Below are 19578 nucleotides of genomic sequence, written 5' to 3'. Positions count from 1 at the left end.
ATCTCTGGGACCCTTCCACTGATTTCAGTGGGCACTAGGTCAATCCCTCAGAACAGGTCTTTTTAGATAAAACCTTATACACTTCCGAAAGTTCTCCAGAAGGCCTTCCCTGTAGACTCTATGGATATGAGGTCCAAGTGGTATTTAATCAAAGAGCTGCACATTATAGGTCCTTTTTTTCTTAAAGATAAAATAAGTTATGAAGTCAGAAAATGACAAACCTATAGTTGTACCTGCAACTTTAAGTATGCATATTAATTATAATATATTTTAAGTACCTGGTCACATATTGTTAAATAATACACTATTTGTACTTAAATGAGACTGTTCATTTTATTAAAGTGAACCAGAACTGACCCTATAAAAAAGCTACTACTTAGATTTTTAGATCTGTGTTCTTTGTACTGTTCTTTGATCCACCACCAAAGAATAGCAGTGTGAAAGTTCTATACTTAATAGTTAGACAAATCCCAGGCAAAGGTTCCAGTCTTCACCGAACCATGCTACCCTCATGAAGTATTTGGACGTAACCTCCGATACGACAAAGCACACAATTTTGGCTGTCAATTGGCAGCAGAAGTGGTTCTATCTTTCTTTGGAATAATGGACAGATAAAGTGTTATGAATAGATGGCTTGAGATGGAACTTTGGATTGATACTTGCTCTCAATTGGCAGAATTCATGGAAGCATTCACACATCAAATGAAATTTCATCGCACTCAAATAACCAAGAAAAGCAAGTGAGGGTATAATCAGCTTATGATTGCTTATGAAAGCTGTACCATACCCCTAATCATTTTTGTTGCCCTTCTGTATACCTTTCCCAATGCTAATATATCTTTTTTGAGATGGGGCAACCAGTACTGCAAACAGTATTTAATGTGTGGGAGCTCTGTCTTGGATTTAGGGCTGTGCATGGCCCTTAGTCATTAACCTGCTGGATGGCAATAGTTTTATATTAAATATTCTAGACAGACCCACCGATATTCAGGTATATCAGTATGGATTTGCAGGACTGTATACTAAAATGACTATTTTCTTGGTTGCCAGTCTAATATCTTCCCCAGTCTCATGGAATTTAATGCAAATATAAGGTATAAATGTGCAAAAGATTACAGTCCTGGGCAACTTTGTAACAGGCAAAACTAGGCCTGTTAGAACAGAGATGGTATGAGATCCCACTTCCTGCTCTCAAGGCATTCTGGAGCCAGCTACTCTGTAAGCAGGGAGTGTGCTGCTGCAGCACAGCTGTTCCCTCTCTGCCCTGTAACTGTTCAGTGGTAATGCTGCTACTGGCTGCTTGTTGCCTCCCAGAACTGAACTGTATAGCATAGAATTGTTCCCCTTTCTGTACAGCTATAGAACCCACTCTTGCGGAGAACAGAGGGAGTTGCTTGCCCTGTACTCTGTAGGGTGGGGGGGGGAAAGCCTTCCCATAAATTTCTGTAGAATAACAGATGAGTTTGCGAGGACCATTTAGGTGAAGCAGGCAGGAGGGACAGCGAAGAGGATGAATTTTTTGGTAGATAGGTGCTTATTATGATGCTCAGTTAGATGGGGTGGTTGAGTATTGTTGCAGAGGATGATTTGAAGTCTGGATAATCTGGGGAAAAAGAACTAGGAGCAGAGATCTGACTGGGAGTCTGAGGGGCATGAGTAGAGAATTTGTTTGGAGATCCTGGGGAGAAGAGAACTGATGAATGAGAGAGAGCTGGGAGTCAGAGGATGGGATGGGCAGGCTTCTTGCGAGCATAGGAAAGGATGACTTGATGGGGTTGAGCAGGATACAGGATGCATTCTAACCAAACAGCTCTGGCTGCCTGTTGGCATAATGAGAACATGCCTTTGAAAGTTTGGAGAGACAAACTGAGGTAATTTATATAAGCCCATGAAAAAGACTACATAACAGAAGCCAAAGATCTGTGCTCCTTTGAAAGTGTGTGTCCTATTTGGTGAACTAGGTCTTATTTAAGTTCTAAACATGAAGGAAATATATAAAACATATTTTAGTAAATGCAGCTACATTACAGAGGCTTGTAGAAAATTCTAAGTAACCTTTTAAAGAGTGTGTCAATTTATTTTTACTTTTTAAATTGTGCCACATATAAATTGTGATGTGAGGGAGGGCAAAGTGTTATAAAAGAAATGTATTGTAAATATGGTATTTATTTTCTTTGTCTGACCCTGGCTACTTTTATTTTCATAAGAAAATGTAGACAGGGCTAAACTTTTTTAAAATCTTTAAACTGTTTAATCCTCTGAACGCTTGGGGTAGAACTTTCAAAGGAACCCAGGCCTAAATCCACAGAGGAACTTAGGCATTGCAGCACTCAGCATTCCAACACCTCACTTCAAGATGCCTTGAAAAATCACTGGAATCAAGCCAGTGAGATCCTCAGCTGTCGTGAAGGATCTCCCAGCACAGCTCAGAAATGAGTGGAAGAGTAGCTTAAAGCCATTTTTGCACCCCTCCAAACTGTTAGCTGCTCAGCTGATGCAATTTAGAGCATCCAAAGGGAAGTGCTGAATTGGCAGTCTGTGGGCTCATTCCAGCAACTGGAGATTGTGAGAATCATTTCTGAAATGACTCCTCCAGAAGTTGGAGGAGTCCCTGTCAAATCTGAAAGATAAATATGCTTTGCATGCATATCTTTCGCTCTCTCAATTAAATTATTAGCTAGGAAAAATGATTTATTTTTGAATAAAATGGTGTATTTATTCACTACAAAAGTACTATCTATCTTTTATAGACCGCATTGCCAAGTTAAGTTCAGGTGGGCACAAATGCATTTCATGTTCATTCTCCTTGTTTTTTCCAAATAATGTAATAGTTATTAGGTTCCGACTAAAGATCTTGTATTTTTCCCTCTCTTTTGGCACTTTATTTTCTTGCATTTCCCACAATGGATTTGTACTATACTATTTTCAGAAGGCCAAGTCGACATTGTCATTTGTCTAACTAAGCTGAGATTTTGAAAAAAAATATTTAGAAATATATATGACAGGATGGAAATAGAAACAGGTGAGAGAGAGTCTCAGTAATAACAGCGTCCTTTGAAAATCAGTGGGTGAGCACCCACAAATCCCATTGGAGTCACTGGGAGTTCAAAGTGTTCTGCATCTTTGAAAATCAGTCCAAAATTCTACGAAGAGAAGACATCTACATTACAGTGCATCTGTGTACAGCATTTGTCATCTATTGTAGAGATCAGGAGGGGGAGCAGATGAGATGAGAGAATACAAGAAAGCTGCAAAATCTATTATTCATTCTTAATCCTCATTAATCATTACTCATCAGCTGAGCACATGCCCATTTTTCCTTCCCTTTGGGCATTTGATATAACTCTACTAAATGTGTTGTGTACATTCAGACTTGAATACAAATTAATGGGGGTGGGGAATGAAATTATTTCAGCCCTTTCCTGAAATATTGAGCATGTTGGTTTACTGTAGGAGTGTAGTGGTCCCTCACTCTTGAGTGGGGAGGGAGGTCACTCTGCCTCACTACAGGCATATAGAAAGTAACTCTACTGGGGAAACTACAGCCCTCTGGTAGGGTCGAGCAGCAAACAGTCTTTAGTCCACAGCCCCTGGCTGGGGCAGACAGCAACAAACAGTTTAGGGGAAAGGAGCTCTGGCCCTCTGGGCAGGACAGATCCACAAGCAGTCTGTAGATCCACAGCCTTCTGTCTGTGGTGAGCCCACAACACAGCCCAGAACTTCTGGTGAAAAGGAGGAGGTTTGGGGGGGGCGGTCAGTGACAGGAGTAGGGGGGTCCCAGTCCAGGGCCCTAATAGTGGTGGATGGGTCCACCACTGGGTCAGCGGGGATCCTCCTAAAACATGCTGATTCTCACTCTCCAGCAGCACAAACGGACAGAAGTCTGGTTCCCCTGGACTACTTCCTATCACAGTCTGGACATAGTTCTTTGTAGTCCAAAGGTCCTCTGTCTCCTCGCAGTACTTAGCCACTGGCAGTCCACATAGCTCCTCAAGGCACTCATCTAATGGTGGTCCTGGCAGCTCCTTGGGAGAGTCGGCTGTCTCCTCCAACCACAGGGTGCGGCTCCACTCAGGAACTAGTTCAGGATCCTGCAAAGATCTCTATTCCCTGGAAGAGATATCTGCTCCTTCTAGTAGTCCAGCCCCAACTGAGCTCTGCTGCTCTACTTTTATACGTCCTGTCCCGCCCCAGGACTTACCGTGCTGGGAGCAGGGTTGTTTTGATTCTGCCCACCAGGGGGAGTGCAGTGGTCCCTTGCTCTCCAGTTCAGAGGGAGGCCACTCAACATCACTACAAGGAGGAATATGATACTCTTCAAGTTATAGCTGAGGTTTTGTTTTGGATTATTATTTCTATGCAGAAATAGAGTTGTTGTGTGTTGTTAAATCTTCTGACATATCAAGAGTAACAAAGAAGTTAGCCTGTGTCTTTGTTTTCTTTTTTTTATAAAATTACCTGTTACCCAGAATAGCAGAAGAAGAAAAAAAAAACATTTAGACAATGGTATAGTTGCCAGGAAATGTATTTCCAGAACATTTCAGTTTCTCCACGTACAGCATAATTCTTTCCTTACTGAAGAAACTATGCAAGACATGGGACAGAAGAAATTGAGTTCGTATTGGCTCCAAGGGAGACAAGAAGTACTCCTGATAGTAATTTGGTTTGGATTTTGTTGTTGTAAATTACATAGATTATCTTTATTTGCTGTACTTCAGGTTCCACTTCAGGTGCACATGCTGTCCTTGTGCCTTTGATCAAAGATTTTTCTGTAGCCATGCCTGTTCAGTCTATATATATACTCCAGACATCTTTCATTCCCTATATCATGGATATACAGAGCTGCAAGGGCAAACCACCCTCAGTTCCTTATCAACTGCCCTATGGCCTGAGATAGAGCAACTACTGTGCCCCTTCAAGTTTCTCAGGACCAAGATCTGCTGGCTCCCTGAGACCTTACCTTATCCTGGTAGAAACCAGCTCCCTGGTACCTGCCACACTAAGCAGACCATTAGCATCTCCTTTATTGTTCACTCTGCTTTTGGACTATGTGGAGGATGGCTGCTCTGATTCTCCTATCTCTGTCCAGGGATCTCCTGCCCACCACCAAAGGGACCTGTCACCTACCCTGAAAGTGAAGTTCCTATGGGAAAAACAATGTTATTCCCATCCTATGATCAGCACAGGATGCCCCCTCCTCTACTTTATGGTACCCCTCAGGGGCCATATTGGGACCCATGGATCCCAATCATCGGTGGTTCTCAAACTCCCAGTTACTCCTGGGGGAAGTATAGATAAATATGTCCTCCTGCTCCATCACTTCCTCCTCAACAGTTTCAACTTCAGGAGGAGTCATTCAAGGAGCAAGAGGCCAGAGCAGATATGGAAGTGACACCTCAAAGAAATATATCAACACTGTCACCAAATGAGGCGGTAATGCCTCCACCTTCCCCTGTTGATGGCTTCAAGCAGTTTCAGGAGCTGATGAAGCACATCACTGATTTGCTCCAAATCCATTTAGAGAAGGCCCAAGAGTTGAAACACAAACTTTTTGACATATTACACACAACAATTTCTGGGCCAATAGCTTTGCCAGTGCATGAGGCTCTGCTAGAATCTGCCGAGACCATCTGGAAGACTCCTGCCACAGCACCACCTATATGTAAACAGGCCAGAGGTGAAAATAAGCTGGTACGGTCCGGTACGCTGTGCCGGACCGGACCAGCTTCCCTGGCAGTGATTTAAAGGGCCCCGGGCTCCAGCTGCTGCAGGGAACCTCGGGCCCTTTAAATAACTGCTGGAGTTCCAGCGGCGGGGCTCGGGCAGCACTTTAAAGGGCCATGGGCTCCCCGCAGCGTCCGGAGCCCCCGGCCATTTAACTCTTGATTTAAAGGCTTCACCTCTTCCAGTTGAGGCCATGCCCCTTCCAGTTGAGGCCACACCTCCATTCAGGACTCCGGCATACCGGTAAGTCCTTTAAGTTACTTTCATCCCTGAAACAGGCTGACAAAAGGTATTATATCCCAGCAAGAAATTCAGAATCTTTGTTTTCCCATCCTCCACCAAATTCTTTAGTTGTGGAAGCTGTCAATGAGCATGAAAGACAATACCATGCACAAGCTACAATTTATAATAAAGACCAAGAAGTGACTTGATCTTCCTTTAAAACACTGGGTACCTGTTCTCTTTGAAAACAGTTTTTTTTGTGTGGCCATCACTTCTGCCCAGAAAGTTGGAGAAAGCAAGGAATCCTGCTTTATAGCATTCTTCAGGGAAATTGTTTCACTGAAACAATCTCCTAAGCTTCTACTTAAAATATCTTCTGAATTCAGTGTTAACCAAGTTATTCATCTTTCATTCCCCTCTCCAAACCATTGCATACCAGGGAGGAAGATGCCCTCCATACCCTGGATGTCATGACAGCATTAGCCTTCTAGCTGGACAGAAACAAACAATTTAGGAAGTCTTCCCAGACTGTTTTTCATTTCCAGACAGAGCCAAAGGATTCACAATCTCTATTCAATGACTTTCAAGGTGAATCTCTTGTTATGAAGCTGCCAACATTCTATCTTTTCTAGGGTACTAGTCCATTCTACAAGGTCCCCAGTCTACTTCTGTAGCACTACTGAAAGATATTTCACTTGTCAAAATGTGTAGAGCCACAACCTGGACCTCAATACATACTTTATTCAAGCACTATGCTTTGGCAGATCAGATGCTGCAGTTGGAAATGCAGTTCTGTCTTCATTGTTGGATCTCAGTCTGGTGCTCCTTCCAGAGATATTGCTCAGGCATCACCTGAAGTGGAGAACCGATAGGGATATAACTCGAAGGAGGAAGTTACTCATTTTGTGTAGTAAACTGAGTTCTTGGAGATGTCTTCCCCTTGCCATAGATACTCCACTACCTGCCCTCCTTCCCCACCTATTTAACTTTAGAGTTTTCTCTCAAAGGGCTTTGTGGTAGAGAAGGAATAGAAGGAAGTTTGTCCACAACAATGTGCTTAGATAGCAAGAATCTGTAGCAATGAATATCTATGGCTATATTGTACAACTTTATTCCAGGTGTCTGGTGCAGACAGGTTAATCACAAACAATGCATGACTGCTGCCAGTCCATGGCCAGGCTATGTTCCCTCTTGACCTCAAGTCTGATCCTCAGGGCTTGATATGCAGAGACTCTATCTTGGAGGCAGGCTATATGAACAAAAAGTAGCAGCCAGCAATGACCAATGATTACTTCAATCCTCTTTAGGCCAGTTCTCAATAAAAAGTCCCTGTTACTGGTAAAATCAAACTGTGAAGTTCAGCCACACAGCTCTGTATGTCCTCAGCACAAGGACTTGAGCACATGCATGGGCCAAATGGACACTGTTACCAAAAATCTCTAATAAAAGGTGCATTGGGCACAGGTGCACCTGAAGTGAAGCACCCAGAGAGAAACACATCTTAAAAAAAACTTTAGTTACTGCACAAAGTGTCTAACGACTCTTACCTTGACCTCATTCTGCAAAGGTGCAGTGTGTGGAGTTTAAGAAATTATTTCATTGGGATATTATGTGATAAGATATGGCAAGGTTGAATCTTATGGCTTCTGTGCTGGAGGCTTTTTTAACTGGAAATTTGATCCATTGAACTACTATATCGATCCATTTTCTAATGCTCTGCTATCATGTGTGAGGTGCCATGTGCTCCAGATAGGCAGGATCTAGTTCATCCTGGCATGGTTTCTCATAGTAGCACATTTCTCACAGTCTATATGCTTCTTTTCTTCATCTATGAGTTATTCCCTTTTCCAGTGCAGCCTAGCTTGGTCCAGTTGGCTTTTCTCCCTCTCCAGGTTCCAGTCATCCTGGTTGCTCTGCCCTGACTGCTTCCTGCTGTTCTTCCAATCATTGTGGGTACTCTGTTTACCATTGCTTTCCTCTGAGTCATCATCTTCCTACCCCACTGTTGCATTTGGTTGTCGTGGTAATAGCACCTTGTTGTTGCTATGGCACTTGAGTTAGATTATTAGGGGATAGCCCAGACAGTTTTGGCTGGTTTGGTTAGTTCAGTGTTTGAAAATAAGTGGCTGCTTTCCTGGCTCACAGATCTGTGTCTCAAGTGATTTCTTCCTAAAACTGCTGCCCCCAAGGATACAACAAAGTGGCAATGAGGCTGGGATCCCTGTGCTGCCCCAGCAACAAAAGGAAGTAGAAGTCAAGTTTAAAAAAAAAAAAAAAAGAAAAGAAAACAAAAACTACCAAAATCTTTTAGCTGTTGGAAGGAGTAAGACCTGGCTTGTTTGCACTGACTGTGCTGGCTTGTTGGCACTGACTATGAAACCTGAAACTAAAACCATGGCTACACTTACAGGGCCTTTGGAACCTTTTGAGGAGAATATAGTGCAATGCCATGTGTATTGTGAGCGTTTTGAGCTTTTTGTTATTGCAGATGACATTACAGCAGAGAAGAAGGTGCCAATATTCTTAAGTGTTGTGGGGGCTAAAACCTACTCCCTGCTACGTAGTTTACTACACCCTGTTAAGCCTGAGACCAAATCTTACAGTGACACTGTGGAAATCCTGGGGTCCCATTTTCCCCCCAAACCACTGGTAATTGCTGAAAGATACAGGTTCCACAAAAGAGACCAAAAAGAAGATGAATCAGGTGTACAATTTGTAGCAACTTTAAAAAGGCGAGCAGAACACTGTGAATTTAAGGAGATGTTAAATGATGCCCTGCGTGACAGGTTAGTGTGTGGCCTGCACAGTGAAGCTAAATGGAAGTGCCTATTGACAGAGTCTCAGCTTACCTTACAGAAGGCTGTTGATATTGCAGTCTCCATGGAACTGGCTACAAAGGAGGCGCAATACATGGGTGCATCCCCTAGGGTGCATAACGTGTCACAAGAACCTACCCACAAAACTGTGCAGAGTTAGGAATGTTACCGCTGTGGTAAGCCGGGTCACCAGGCATCAGAATGCTGGTGTAAGGACCTGGTGTGTCGACACTGTGGCAAAAAGAGACACATTGAGTGTGTCTGTAAACAAAAGAAAGAGGCCTATGGTCTGGCTGACCAAAAAGGGGAACCTGCATACCCTAGAGCAGACCCAGGATGACCAAGGTGACACCTCATTGCAAGAAGAAGTGCCACTGCACGTTTTGTCTTTGGCCGTGGGCTCACATGAATACTGGGTAACCCCGTTGTTGGATGTCAGGGTGTTAGGAATGCACCCCAATGGGTGCCCCTACACACATGGGACTGGCCTAAAAACCTGTGGCAACGTATTCATGTTGACTTTGCTGGCCCCCTCTAAGGAAGCATGTTCTTGGTGGTGGTAGATGCCCATTCTAAATGGCCAGAAGTCTCTATAATGCAGTCCACTACTGCAGAGAGTACTATCCAAAAACTACAGGGACTCTTTAGTCTTTTCGGTCTTCCAGAACAACTTGTGAGTGACAACAGACCACAGTTCGTCTCTCAGGAGTTTCAAAATTTTATGAAGGCAAATGGGATCCACCACGTCACTTCAGTATCATATCATCCATCCACTAATGGATTAGCTGAAAGATTTGTGCAGACAATGAAACAAGCTTTGAAATCAGCAAGGGGACAACACTCCATTCAAAAGCATCTGGATACCTTCTTACTTTCCTACAGAAACACACCTCATGCTACGACCAAGGCATCCATGGCCTTTCTAATGATGGGACGACAGCTGTGCACTTGCTTTGATCTGCTGAAACCTTCAGAACCCAGACAAATTGTGCAACATCAGCAGCAATATCAAGTCATCAGACATGCACCCAGAGCAAAAGACTGAACCTTTAGCTTGGGACAGCCAGTTTTGGCTCGAAATTATACTTCTGGAGCTAAATGGGTCCTTGCCACGATCATCGCTCAAACAGGACCTGTTTCCTATACAGTCTGGACTGCAGAGAATCTCACCTGGCGGCGACATGTAGATCAGCTGTTGCCAGGTCATGCCAGTCCTCAGGACACATCTTCAGTTGAGTTGTCTGACTTCACCTCTTCTGGTGGGACACCGAACCAAGAATCACCTGTTCCTGACTGTTCTCCTCCATTACTGCCGGCGGCCCCTTGCCCGGAACAAGTTGATACCACCTCCTCACCCGTTAGCGCTATGAACACTGAGCCCATGGTCAGGCCTGCGCCCAAGGTACTTTCGGGTGCAACGACACTAGAAGTTCGCCATAATCAACCTAGAGACAGAAGACCTCCTCAATGGACTGGATCTTTAGCTAGGGCGAACCTACGGTTATGGGGCAATATAATCTCTGGTGTTTAGCCGGGAATGGAGGCAGTCTACCCTCCTTCTCTAGTTTAGTGTTTTATTTAGGGGATTTTCTTATTAAGGGGGGAGGAATATGTTGTGTATTTGGTTATCGTGGCAGTAGCACCTTGTTGCTGCTATGGCAACTGAGTTAGATTATTAGGGGATAGCCCAGCCAGTTTTGGCTGGTTTGGTTAGTTCAGTGTGTGAAAATAAATGGCTGCTTACATGGCGCACAGCTCTCTGTGTCTCAAGTGATTTCTTCCTAAAACTGCTGCCCTCAAGGATACAACACCCACTACCCCATAAAAGGTAAGGGAGGATTCATATCTGAAGAAGCACAATCCTTTCCCACAGGAGAAGTTGGATGTGCAGCATGATCCTTCCTTGCCCACCAAGTCAGCCCCAAAAATTGATGCAGAAGGGCAGGACCCTTATTAACTTAATTTGTTTGTTTGTTTATTATTACATCAGGGGATAGAGGTCCCAAACAGGATTAGGGCACCACTGTGCCCATGGTACAGATACAGAATAAGAGATTATCTCTGTCCCAGATATCTGTCTAAATAGACATAAAGCAAGAGAAAGGAAGTATTAATATCTTCATTGTGTAGCGGGGAACTGAAGCACAGAGAGATTAAGGGATTTAAAAAACACCCAAAGCAATGATGATCAACCTCTTCCCCCCCAAAAAACCAGAAACACCCTACCAAAACAACACACACCACTGCACACACTTCTCCACCTTTCAAGAGGATAAGAACAAATAACATATAACTGATGTTAGTTGGTTTGCTTAATGCACTACTGAAAGGTGCTCAGATCTATGGTGATAAGTGTGGTGTAAGAAACTATATTGACCACCTCACAGCATCTTAGAGCCTGGATTCCATCCTGAGCCTGGAAGTCTACACTGCAAATAAACAGCCTCTTAGCCCGAGTCCCGTGAGCCTGAGTTAGCTTGCATGGGCCAGCCATGGGTTTTTAATTGCAGGTTGTGGGAGAGATGATAATTGAACCTTGCTCTGCTGAGTCTCATTCCAGTGCCACACATTGATTCTCTTTTTTTTCTTTTCCCCTTTGAGGTGGTTTGCACAGCTTCAGCAGGAGGAAGCAGCTTCTTATCTTCCCAACATGGAAGGACAATAATAGTACCTGGACCCTGATTGCATATAGATGTGTGCATGGGGGTGGGCAAAAGCCCCTCTTTTCTAACCTGTACCTGCACACAGAAACATGGTACAACCTAGCCCTTAATGTTTACTAATAGAGTAATAATGATAACAATAATGGAACAAGACTTTGGGGGTATGTCAAAAGTCACAAAAATACAGAAGTTACTCCTGCTAAGCACCAACACATTCCCATCCTCCAGGCTCTTCCCACCCTATGGGAAATATCCAGCTCATCATCATGTACTGTATTTTGTTGGCAGGCTCATTTCTAGCATTACACAGATCAAGTCTGGTTGAAAGGTCACAGGCTCCCCTATCCAAGCTTTAGTTTAATTCTAAGAAGATGCCGTGCCTTATCGTGGCAGTACACCACAGGGCACTTCTACCATTTCTCACTACTAGAGTCAGTCAGCCTAGCAGTAGAATTGCTAAAATCCTCATTAGTCTTCAATAGCTGGCATCACCTTTGACTCTACAGCGGCATTTCAAAGTATCATTTAAAAATCATTAGAACCTCAGACAAAACATTTTGAATCTATGCTTCATTCAGCGTAGGTCTCTTGTGCTTTAGCCAAGATGAGAGCAGCAATATCAGTAATTTGTATAAACTGCTATCCCAAGGCATCTGCATTTTTATCATGGACTTGCTCAATACAATGCCCTTGTTTTCTGGCGGACTATGAACACATAAAGGGACATTTTTAGATTACCTAGAGCATGAGTAGACTGCATAAAGCTTTACCAAAGCTGTATATATAGATGGATCAATAAAGGGGCAGCTTGCTTCTTCTGTGGCACCCACTTCATTGTGAGATATCTTGATGCCCTTAACTCCAGTCATTCCCTTGAGCACTGCAGTCCATACAAAACCCATTAACATGGCTTTCACTGTGTGATACAATTTAATCAGCTTTATTTAGAGTGAATTATGTGGCAGATTGCAGTAGATACTGTACAACAAAATTCAGTTACGTACAATCCCTGTCTAAAGTGCTTCAGTTGAAATGTGCTAAACCCTGTCACTTTTATTTTATTTCTCTTTCAAATTATTGTCCATTAAGTAAAATATATGGTAGGTGCCCCGTGAGTGCTTCCATTTTTATCGTCTAATCCCTCTAACTGGTATATTTACTTTTTACACTATCTATCAGGTATGTCAGAAAAACAGCAGTCAACCCACTAAAAAAAAGTATGTACTTTTCTTACTCACAGGACATAAAGCAGCATAATCCTAACATGTGACTTTCATTTATGGATACAATTAATATAGACTAGCAACTGAACATCCTTCCCTATGAAAGCAAATAATTGCAACAAAGAATTGTGAATCAGAACCTGTGTTGAAATCCAGGTGGAGCCACTTACTGAATGACCTTGGGCAAGTCAGATGACTTCTTTGTGGCTTGGTCAGTCCAACTAGATAATTGGTAAAGCACTATTCTGAGCCTTACTACAAACCAGATGCTGCATTTAAATTGCCAGCTTTCCCTGGTAAATAAAACAGACTCTTATCTGTTAGGACTGCATAAAATGCCAGAAATTGCCTTTGTAAAGTGCAGCCAAACTATATTCTATCCTATATCACCCTAGCATGAAAATGAAAACTTGCTGAAGCCAGTGATGATACAGCTTTCTATGTATGAATCCAAAATACAAGTTGTTGAAATGATTTTAGCTCTGGGAATTCTCAGTCCACAGCTTTCTTCTTGCAGATCAGGAAATGCATTAGTTGGCAGGATGTTATAGGCTGGAATGTGCTGGTCCCCTCCTGGATATGAAGTGATGGAGAGGAGGATGCAAGAAGGCTGCTCCTTGCTTAGCACAATCCAGGCAAGGGCCAGATATAATTGCAGTTCCTTTACTCAGGAGAATATAGGGACTTCCACTCAATCATCCCCGAAGTTACACAGTCACTCAAAGGGGACAGGGAGCAGTCGGCAAGCGGTGAAGCATGGTCCTATCCCTCTTCCACACTAGCTCATAAAGTGGGATTACACACAGGAGGTAACGTGCTCTACCTCATAAAGGGGTGTATCAGGGATGCCCTTCTTCCCCCATCCAGGCATCAGGAAGCTTCAGAAGGGAGGTGTCACAGTGTGCTCTCTCTCTCTCCCTTCAGTGCATCTCCTTTCTATCCCGGATGCAGGACCGTGCCTCAAAGGTACATCTTGAGGAGTATGGGGAGTGGGGGAGAATGGATTTCAAGTTGCTTTGAGGAAGAAACTTGGACAATGTGCATGTTTCTGAAAATAGCAGAGAGGATTTATCTTTTCTAGGGCTGGAAAAGTGCTGCTGCTGCTCTTGGGAAAACTCTATCCTGCCACGCATTCTACGTGTGGTCTGCTGTGATTTTAGAGCCCATCTTACCTCTTCCTGTCTCTAATCAAAGTATCTAACTTTTGTTTTTTTAAATTTCTTCTCAAACTGTAACTAGTGATAGGTGAATACTGGCAACATAAAAATTGACCTGTGTATTCACTCACCTCTTTGCATGAGGAAATGCATATTTCCCCCCTTCTTTTTCATGAAATTACTGAATTTACCCCTTTGGATGTTTGAAAAAGTTCTGTTTCTATTTTTAAAGTTGCCTTCTTGAAGATGTTTGCTTGCTGCTATTTCCCAGTTGTGCCACATGCAGTGTGTGTGTGTATGTGTGTGTGTGTGAGAGAGAGAGAGAGAGAGAGAGCAAGAGAGAACAAGCGAGAGAGTATTTGTAACTGATGGAACCATAAGCTTGAGTTAGCCTGTGCACCTAGCAGGTGTTGTCTAGTGGGTTGAGCAAGAGACTGGGAGTGAGGAAAAGCCAATTTCATTTCTTGATCCTGGCACTGTGTGATCCAGGGACAATTTGCTCAGCCTCCCTAAACTCCAGTTGTGGCGGTTCAATGATGAGACAGAACACAGATTTATCCAAGCAAGCAAGCTGGTCAGCTGAAATGGGCTGCCCCCTGTCAGCTTTCTACCTTCCCTTTTATTATATTTCTCCCCCCTGCGCATTACCTACTTCCACCGCAAAAAGACACAACAAAGGAATACATGACTTTGATTAATATTCTTATTTTCCAGCCTCTATCTACTACAATCCTAATTCTCAGGCCTTGAGGCCAGGCCAAGGAAGCTTCCCACGATTACTGTCCTTTAATTAACTTCCCAGGGTTCATATCTGGTCCTCGTCCTTGGACGGAGCAATGTGTTGCTCCTACACAACGGTCAGGGTGTGCCCTGACTGTTTCCAGGTGGATGGACTAAACATGAACCCTTCATCCCCCCGTTTTTTGTTTAATTATACTCGGCCATCTCATGGTAGCCGTCAATTTGCTTTTGCAAGCAATTTAACTCCCAGACAGACAAGGACATAACTTGGGGAGCTTGCCAGGGCGAATCTCTACAAAGCCTTAGCAAAGAGGGAATACATTGTACACAGCAGCAGCAAAAAATAAGCCCAATGATCACAAACACAGCATAACCGAAAAGTTGTCGCAGCCATCCTAGAGATGGCAGCCAACCTGTAAGCCAATTCCAAAAGCCCTCAAACCCCACATCTTGATGTATGTGTGCCGTAAGATTGGCCAATTCGGCCAGTCTAGTTTCTATGGAACGACTATTATCAGTTAAATTAAAACAACACATATGCCGAAACGTGGAACAGCCTAGGTGATGTTTCAAGAGCAGAAAATCAATGGCTGCTCTGTTATCTAAAATTGCATCCCTTAATTCGTGTTGCTCTGCATTAAGTAGGGCAATTGCCTTGGATGTTGTATTAATTGCCTTCGCTGCAAAGCATGCCAGGGCATTTAGGGTTCTGGCTGTATAAGTGGCAAGCCCGGGGACCCCAACAATGGAGGCCGCTAAAGCAGTATACTCAGCGCGACTAAAAAGCTCAACATCTGCAACACAATTATCTGGAAGGGGTACACTTCTTTTACTGTGCCTTTGGCTGGCAAAAGGCAATATAAGCGTCATTCTACTAAGACAGCAAAGGGTGCCATCACTTAAATTTGCAGGAATATAACTAAAGGTGCGTGAGCCACAGGTAAAAAACCACCCTGATGGTAGGATGATATGGCCATAATTGTATGAAACATTCACAGCGTGGGAACAATTTAAAAGGGGTTGAGGAATTTGCCGACAGCCCAAGGGCACCTTTGTACTAGTTCAGTTAACCACACGCGCACAGGTGACATTGTTGGCCCCGGCCAGGTACGGTGTGTGGAGGGATATAGCCGTGTGAGGCAAGGTATAGTTGGCCGGGCCCCAATTAGCCATGCCAGAGTACTGGGAAGAGAGATTCGCGTAAGCAGCGAGCATCGTCTCATTCCCTATCTCCTCAGGGTGATGACATACTGGTATAAGGCATGTACCTAACAATTCTCCGGCTGCTACAGAATCAGACAAACAAAAGTGGGTAACATTTGCTATTGAAGCCAATCTTTCCCATACGTTATATGTCATTCGGGCCCGTAACGGGGGAAGCGCTCCCGAGCCAACCCCTACAGGAAATAGCAGGCACAAAAGGCATACAATCAGCACAGAATTAGCAGTGATTTGGGCGAGAATCGCCACAAACAAAGTCTCAGGAGTCTCTGGCTGTTGATTTGCTGCCAGTCTTCGTTGAGCCGCCGCGACCAATGCTTTTACTCCTCCCCATGTCACGGGCTGGCTTGGGACGCTACGCCTCTTCCGTTTCCGTCCCGCCATTGTCGACCCGGGAGGCACCACGTTCTCCTCCAAGGTCAGCTGAAACTCCGGTATGGGGTTCGACAGCCCCTGGCGCCATGCCATGCTGTTTCAGTGCCGGTCGCACACACCGGGCTGGAACCCACAACGGTCCTGCAGGGAGAGACACAGCAGCATATCCCCGACCCCAAGTGATTAGAGGTACTGGGCCCAGCCACTGCGGATCGGGCAGCTGACGGTAAAAGACACGTGGTCTTTCCAGTATCTCAGATTTGTGAAAATGGCGATCCGCGGGGGTCTGCTGATCTGCGTTCAGCATTAAATTATTTAAAGTAAACAAAAGGATATGCATTTGTTGTTGAATGTCTCCTAAGGTTCGGAGACGCAGCTCCCCTTGTTTTAATTGTTTATCAAGCAAGGTTTTGAGCGTGCGATTGGCACGTTCAACAATGGCTTGGCCCGTGGAATTATAAGGGATCCCGTGTTTAAGACGGACGTCCCACCGGGCACAAAAGGTGGAGAGGGCTGTGGAGCAGTAGGCTGGGGCGTTATCCGTTTTAATCTGGCTTGGGCGACCCATAACAGAAAAACAGGCTAGCAAATGGTGAATTACTTTGGCAGTGGCTTCCCCACGCTGCGGGGTTGCCCAAAGGAAGCCCGAATAAGTATCAACGGAAACATGTAAAAACGAGTAGGGGCGGAATTGTGGCACGTGAGTGACATCCATTTGCCACAGCTGATTCGCTGCGGTACCTCTAGGGTTAACGGCATAAGAAAAAGTAGGAGCAGCAGCGGCACAGTGGGGGCAGGAACGAACAATGGAACATGCATGATCAGCAGGAATGTGAAACTGCCGGGCCAAAACAGAGGCAGACTGATGAAAAAAGGCATGGCTTTCAATGGGGTCAGAAAAGAGGGAATTTACCTGACCACGTAATGCGCGATTGGCGCGCGCATTGCCCTCAGTGAGTGACCCAGGCAAAGGGGTATGACTGCGAATATGAGCAACAAAATAAGGGAAATTACGAGTGGAAATAAGATATTGCAAAGACAAAAATAGGCGAAGGAGGTCCGCATCGACCTGAGGGGTAATGAGGGCAAGGGGTAAATTATCAATCACTTGATAAACATAATGGGTGTCCACAATTAAATTAAAGGGACAATCAGCAAAAAGTTGGAAGGCCAAAATAACAGCAGCCAGTTCTGAACGCTGTGCGGAACGCTGAGGCAGTGTAAAACGAGAATGCCAACGAGGGGGGTCACCGGATTGATAGGTGACTACACCTTGATGTGGAGAGCCATCAGTAAAAAGAGTAACAGCAGAAACAATGGGTTGAGAGCGGCTAAGACGATGAACAATTAGAGGCACCTTTTGGGTAATTACCAACCGAGGATCTTTTGGGGGATTATAAGAAATTTCTCCCACATAATCACAAAGAGCAACCTGCCAAGCCAAAGAGGTGTGGCACAAGGAATCAAATTCACTACGGGACAAGGGGAACACAATATCAACTAAATCAGTGCCAGTGAGTTGCACTGCACGGTGGCGGGCTTTACGAACAAGATCAGACAGGGCATCTAGATATGGGTAAATATTCCGAGGAGGAGTGGAGGAGAGGTACAGCCACTCTATGATAGAGACGGCTGTATTCGTACGGGGTACAAACAGAGCCGCAGTGGGCGTATGAGGGGTGGCAAGAAGAATCAGCCATAGGGGACGGACCTCAGGGGGTCTGTCCACAAACTGCTGACTCAATGCTGCATTAATTTGTCGAATGCAGGCAATGTGCTCTTCAGTGATGGCAATAACTGCACCCGGTGCTCGGGCTCCACGTAGGAGCCCGAACAACGGCTGCAGCATTGAGGTGGGGAGACGAAAATAGGGCCGAATCCAATTTAAATGACCCAAAATCTGTTGTAATTTAACAAGGGTTAGGGGTTGAGGTAGAGTTAGTGCCGGACGAACCGGAGCAGCATAGGTTTGTAAAACCTTATGGCCGAGGTAGTGGTAGGGATAAGAGCGTTGGATTTTTTCTGGTGCCACCAACAGGCCATTTTGGCCGAGAATTTGAGACAAAGATTCAATCTGTTGTTCCGTGACCTGGGGACCACTAAGCAAAATGTCATCCATATAATGGTAGACCTTTAGCGTAGGGTACCGGGCACGAAAAGGGTGAGGGCCCGATCCACAAAAAGCTGACACAAGGTTGGACTATTTTGCATTCCCTGGGGTAAGACCTTCCACTGATACCTTTGAGAGGGTTGCTGATTATTATATTGTGGCACCGTAAACGCGAATTTTTTGCGATCTTGTGGGCAAAGGGGGATGGTGAAAAAACAATCTTTTAAATCTAACACACAGAGCTGATCGGTTTGAGGAATTAAATTTGGATTTGGTAATCCATATTGCAAGGGGCCCATAGGTTGGATGCATTTATTTATTTCCCTTAAGTCATGTAACAGCCGCCACGCACCAGATTTTTTCTTAATAACGAACACCGGGGTGTTCCAGGGACTAGTAGAGCTCTCCAAGCGTTGTGCCTGCAAATGCTGCTGCACAAGCGAATGAAGCGCTTTCAGCTTTTCTAGAGGGAGGGGCCACTGGTCAATCCAGACGGGCTCTAAGGATTGCCATACCAAGGGCAATGCGGAGGGCAATGTGGGTGAGGGAGGGTTTTGAGCCATCAGATATTAATATCGAGGGTGGTGTCCAGCTTTGTAAGTAAATCACGGCCCCAAATATTGAGGTGGACAGGGAGCACAAAAGGGCGGATAGTAGCAAGGGTACGGCCTCCCGGTTTAGAGACTGTGACCCAAGACAAACTCTGTCACCCGGGTTTACTACCCCCGATTCCCCACAACTCTTTAGAAGGAACCGTAGGCCAACTAACCGGCCACTCTGGATCACGAATCACCGTAACGTCAGCTCCAGTGTCCACCAGCCCTGTGAAAGGAACATCATTTAAGAGAAGTGTTAACTGAGGTTTCGAGGGGCGGACTGACATTGTCAGAGCAACAAGTGGAGAGGACGTGCTGTGAGACGGCGAGTGAGACAACGTTGATCCAAAGCCGCCTCCGCCCCGAGTTCGATCCTCGGCAGCTGGCACCTGATAGGGGACTAAAATCAATTGTGCAATTGATCATCCACGCGGGAGCGACTGTGGAAGATGAGTCCACACCTGAACCTTAATAATGCCGGTGTAATCGGCATCAATGACCCCGGGGATGACAAAAAAGCCCTGTTTCCCAGCATGAGAGCGAGGGAGAATGAGACCCACAAAGCTGGCAGGGAGAGGTCCCGTCACCTGGGTAGGTATGGCGCAGACCTCCCCTGGCAGCCGAAAATCAGTGTCCTCCTGCATGATCAAATCAAGAACCGCACTTCCAGCAGTCGCCGCCCTCATAGAGTCTATGGATTTTAAGGCAGAGGAACGGTTGTCTGAGTGGG

This window comes from Natator depressus, chromosome 1 (genome assembly GCF_965152275.1).
Source record: "Natator depressus isolate rNatDep1 chromosome 1, rNatDep2.hap1, whole genome shotgun sequence".
Lineage (NCBI taxonomy): Eukaryota > Metazoa > Chordata > Testudines > Cheloniidae > Natator > Natator depressus.
Note: the sequence above shows the minus strand (reverse complement) of the source record.